Here is a 6,000-nt window from a genome sequence, read left to right as displayed (position 1 = left end):
GAAAATGTCATTGTGTGTATTAAAAAACATTAAAAACAAAAAAAAAAATCGAAAAAAAAAACAAAAAATAACTTTAAAACGATAACAAAAATCCCAAAAAACGAAAATAATGTAATTGTTGTGAACCCCTGTCTGTATGCTATACCCAGAATAAGATATAGTTATAATATAATATAATATAATATAGTATAGTGTGTGGGCATATTAACATGTGAACCAATAGAGTGACACGGTTTTAGGGAATTCGCTGTGTGGACAGTTTTGAGCCCGAGCGAGCCCCTACCGTGTCTCGCCGTCTGTATAATATATAGTGTAAACAAATTAAAGTGAAATTTTTTTACTGCTTCGAATTTTGGACGCATTATTTGCTTACGCAATGACACAGCATGTGATAGTGTAATTAAAAGTATACTATATAAATCTGACATAGACTGTAAAGCAATGGAGTATGGGCGTGAACATGAAGAAGAGGCTAGATTGGAATTGGAAAAAGTTTTAGGTGTGCAAATATCAAAATGTGGTTTATTTATAGATTCCAAGGATTATTTTTTAGGGGCAACACCTGATGGTTTAATCAGCGATGATACATTAATTGAACTTAAATGTCCTTTATCAGCAGAAAATATAACGCCCGAAGAAGGAATATTTCAAAAAAAAATTATATTATGGAAAATTAATAAAAATAAAGATATTATAGGAATAAATACCTACCATAGATATTACTACCAAGTTCAGGGACAACTACACGTTACTGGACGAAGATTTGGTATAATAGGTATAAAATATGAAACAATAGAACGCGATGATATATTTTGGGATAACAAAATGTTTCCAAAACTAAAAATGTTTTTCTTCAATTATCTACTTCTTGAATTGGTTGATCCCAGACATACCAGAAGTATGTCAATAAGAAATCCAGCTTATATTTTGAAGCAAAAGCGAAGAAAGAAAAAAAGGGGATAAGCTACACTATAAGTACTTCAAATAATAAGCTATTATACACTGTACATATTTTATTATAATTTTATCTAAATAATTAAATACTATTTTATTACAATTGTTATTCTATTATATATTATAAAAAAATATGTTTATTAAAAATGTAAGATATGTTTTTATTACAAAATAAGTACCTACGTAATTTATAATGCTTACATTAAAATTAATATAGCAGCTGTTTAATATGCTTCGTTTTTTCCCTTTTCAGCCATTATTTTTTTTTTAATTTTAAACCTTTATTTTAAAGCCTGTATGTTCTATATATTTAGAACATACAGATTGTAAGTTTAAAGGTAACTGAGACTTGGGCGAGACTCGCGGAGTTATATACTTTATAATAAAAAAGGGCAGAATGATTTTTTCCTACTAATGTACTACCTAATAAATAATACTAATTACGTTAAAGCGCAGACAATTTGCAGCTACTTATTATTGTCGTACAAGAAAACATAATTTCCGATAACTATTTGATATGCAATATTGCGATAACGATTACGATTTACGATAATGATTACGTCTATCTACTTGATGGTGCGGAAGGAATACGGGTAGCATTGAACCACACGCACACTAATATTCATTTACTACTAACACATTAGAGCTCTGTACGGTCCGGTCTAGACCGGTCCGGACCGGACCGGACCGGACCGTGGTCCGGTCTTTTCGGTCTTTGTGCATTGTAATTTAATGTGGTTCGGTCCGGCTTGGTCCCTTCGTCTAAAAAAAAAAATTGGTCTGGTTCGGTCCGGTCCCGTGATCTTAATTTTATATAATTTCTAAATTTATATGACGTGGTAAAATAAATATCTTCATAATATCATATTATTTTAATTTTAATTTTAACGTTTTGGGACACAAAAATAGCTCGTCACGTATTTATAATTTAGTCTTGTTGTTGACATAATATTTACCCATTATACTCGTAGATCCATAAATATAATGCAAGGACCCGAAATAATGAAATTACCCGCATTGTGTTCATTGTTCAGTATTATTTCAAAATATATACATTATGATTAGTGATTAAAATATTATTTTATATAACACTTTGATTATTATACGTCAACTCATCGTGAGTGTCAGTTGTCAGAAAAATAACATTCTTGTAAATCGACCTTTTGGTAAGTAATTATTTTAAATTATATGTTCACAATCTATACGAGTAAATGTATTATTGCTAGATAAGTAATAGACCTTTACCTACTACTACTACCTACTTACCTAGTGTCCTAGTACCTACTACCTATTAGTTAGTACCTACTACCAGTACTACCTAGTACCTACAATTATTTTACAAGACTTATTTTATTTTGGAGACTAAAGACGTTGATCGTTATTAATTAACACGTTCAATGCCAAGGTCGACACGTAGTCGACCATTGTCACACGGTCTCAGCCCTCAGGGACCGCGGTCATATTATTTGATTGGTTTTAGACGCACTGTTTCAATATTTATATGCGGTTATTAAGTAGGATCTGATAATTTTAAATTTCAATGGTATATTTGGATTTTGCGTAGCTATTTTTAGCGAGTTTTAATTATTTTTTTACCGAATGACGACGACGGCGACGGTGATGTCGATTACGTGGCTGTGCTATTTCTGATAATAGATTAATATCATATTATTTTCGTTGTTACTATAATCTTCTGACGAAATAGTATTTGTTTGTTTTGATTATGTACAGGGTATATCGTGCTATAATAACAAAAAGTGTATAATATTTATGTTCGCAGACGGTACACCCTATATTCATATTTTTTCACACTGTTTATTATATATTTATTTTGATACCCATTTTGTCTACGACAAAATTATTATTACTTGGTACTACCGATTATATTATAGTATTAATTTAAATAACAATTTCAAGGTGCACGGCGCGCGGAACCGGTGTCGACACGTAGTCGACTAACGGCGTTGAGGCTCAATATTGGCGCGGAAACATACTATATGCGCACCATAAATACTGTGGCACTCAACGTGTTAAAATATGAACTTATAAACGATTACCTATATGGCTATATAATATTATTACACAGTCGATTTCGACGATTGCCGATTACCTAATACAGATTAATTGATTTTACGTATAACACTCATTATTTCGGAAAATATCGAATTTTTAAAAAAACATTTTTATATTTTTTAATACCGGCGATACCGGGGCAAATTTTTTTCTGGTAGGGAATTTATGTTTGGCTACTCGATCACCCAATAATTTGTTTATATAAATACCCATAAATTTATTGAATGTTTACATTTTAGTTACTTAATAGTTGGGCATAGTTTAAAACTATAGCAAAAATTATTAATATTGAATTATTTTCAATTACACTAAACTAATTTAACAAGTACCTACCTATAAAGTATACATCATCCAATAATGTATTGATAATATTATTTTTAAATGTATCTATTTATTGTAAGGACAATTTTTAAAGAAATAAGTATTTAATATTTTTGATTTTACTATCTTAGAATAATGGATGATTCGCAAAATATTCGTGATCTTTTGGATTCGAGTTTTATGAGTTCCATAAGTTCCCTTGAAACGTCTAGTCAACTTAGTATAACGTCCACCTTGAATAATGAATTCACCAATACTGTATTTACTTCGGCTTCGAATTCTCCAGTCCAAATTAATCCAGTTTCTACGACATCCACAACAAAAATAGCATCTAAAAGTTCGATCAAACGAAAATTAATGAATGATACTGGAGAATACACTTTAGTACCCCAAGAAGGAAAAAGTGAAGTTTGGAAAAAGTTTAGGAAAGTTCTGAATGTCGTAGAAAATATAGATGATCCTGATTCCCCAGAACAGATTTCTACAGGATTTATTGCTTGTATTAATTGTAAGGATCTATACGGACAAAACTCATCTACTGCTACACTTTCCAGACATAGATGTAATTTAGGAGTAGGATCAAAAGAGAAAATTGATACATATTTTGAAAACACGAATAAGAAAAAAAAAGATATACCAAAAAAACTTAAGGATGAAACTATTGAAAAATGTGTCAAATATTGTTCTATGGATATACGGCCTATGTATTCTATTGAGGGTGAAGGATTTAAACAGTTTGGACAGTTTTTATTGGATGTGGGTGCCAAGTATGGTAAAATTGACATTGCCGATATTTTGCCGCACCCAACAACCGTTTCACGACACATTGAAAAAACAACAAAAGAAATAAGAAATAATATTTTTAAAGATTTATTTTTTATCATCGAAAAAAAATATTGTGCATCGACTTGTGATTTGTGGACTGATAACTTTCGTAGGAATAGTTATATGTCCATAACTCTTCATTATATCGATGATAATTGGAAATTGAATAATCGTTTACTTCATACAGGTCAATTTCCAATGAACGAATCAAAAACTGGTGAAAACATAAGACGTTTTTTGTATAATTTTTTTTTTCAAATTTCTGATGCAGCAAATAAGCCTTCCTCTAATGATCTAATGTCCAGTATAACTTTTGTAACAGATCAAGGTAGTAATATGTTAAGCGCATTAAGAAATACCAATCGTCTTAATTGCAGCGCTCATTTACTCAACACAGTACTACGGAATTTGTTTGACATGAAATATTTGGAACAAGAAGAAGACGGAAATAAGCCGCTTGAACCTGTTATAACGCTACTTACAGAATGTAAACAATTGGTAAGATTCATGAAAAGCACTGGTAAAAATGGTGAATTGTGTAAAGGTCTCGTACAAGAGGTAGAGACAAGGTGGAATACTAGGTTCTTAATGTTGCAGTCTGTTCAAAATGCTCTTCCGCAAATAATACAGATACATGGAGAAAATTTCAGTCGAATTCAAAATATAGATACAGAATTACTTACTAAAATAACTCAGTTTTTAGAACCATTTAAGAAGGCATCAGATGAACTTGAGGGCGATAAACGCCCTACTATTCAGAAAGTTGTATTATACCAACTACTACTAAAAAAGCATTTACAAACATATTCCAATCTACAAGAAAACATATATAGTAATGCTGAAGAACTTACTATTAATTCCATTTTACAAAAGTTAGGAAAAAGAGGATTAGAATTTATGGACACAAAATTCAAACTAGCACAAGAACATGAAATAGCCGTATTTTTATTCCCAAAATTCAAGTCTTTAAAAATGTTTTCTGAAACTGATAAAGCTCGTATTATTGGAAATATTGAGTTGAAACTTTTGCGAATTGATTTGGAAGAAGATAATAGACACACTAATCTTCAAGAGGTGAACAACATTACAGCAAGAAATCCTAATCCTTCAGGAAACTCCACTTTTTCTGAATGGGAAGATGACGAGAATGATACAGACCAATCAAGAAATTATCCTAGGTACAAAAAAGAAGTTGAAGATTATAAAAACAAATACTTTGAAGTTCAAGACGATAACATTTTGGAATTTTGGAATAATCAAAAACACATTTTTCCACTTTTGTCTATTTTGGCGAAGCAAATTCTGGCCATTCCAGCAAGCAGTGCAAGCAGTGAACGGTCATTTAGCGTTGCCGGAAGGGTAATAGAAGAGCGCAGAAGTTGTCTTGGTGGCAATACGGTAGATGGCATTCTCTTTTTGAACAACCATTTCAACTCCCAAAAATGAAAATCATTACTTTTATTTTAAGATTATTATATTATGTTTTAATTTTTAAATTTTGTGATAATAAGGTATAATCACTTAATAATAAAGATATAAATGTTATTTTTCTTTCAAATACTTTTTATTACTATTAGTAGTTAACTAAACATTATATAGTTGATAAATACTTATTTTAACATTTATTATTTTGTTTGAGTTTACTTATTTTTTTCTACGTTACCCTAGCTCGTACCCAACTAGGTATTAGATAAGTAGGTATAGTAATTAGTAGATACCTACTACCTAGATCGCTTACACTAGTCACTACTTACTGCACGATGATTATCCACACAGCAGACTCTACATAACATACTATTCAGTAAAAATTATTTAATCATCTAATAA

The sequence above is a fragment of the Rhopalosiphum padi genome, chromosome 3 (assembly GCF_020882245.1).
Source record: "Rhopalosiphum padi isolate XX-2018 chromosome 3, ASM2088224v1, whole genome shotgun sequence".
Classification (NCBI taxonomy): Eukaryota; Metazoa; Arthropoda; class Insecta; order Hemiptera; family Aphididae; genus Rhopalosiphum; species Rhopalosiphum padi.
The sequence above is the reverse complement of the archived record's forward strand: the minus strand, read 5'-3'. Positions refer to the sequence as shown.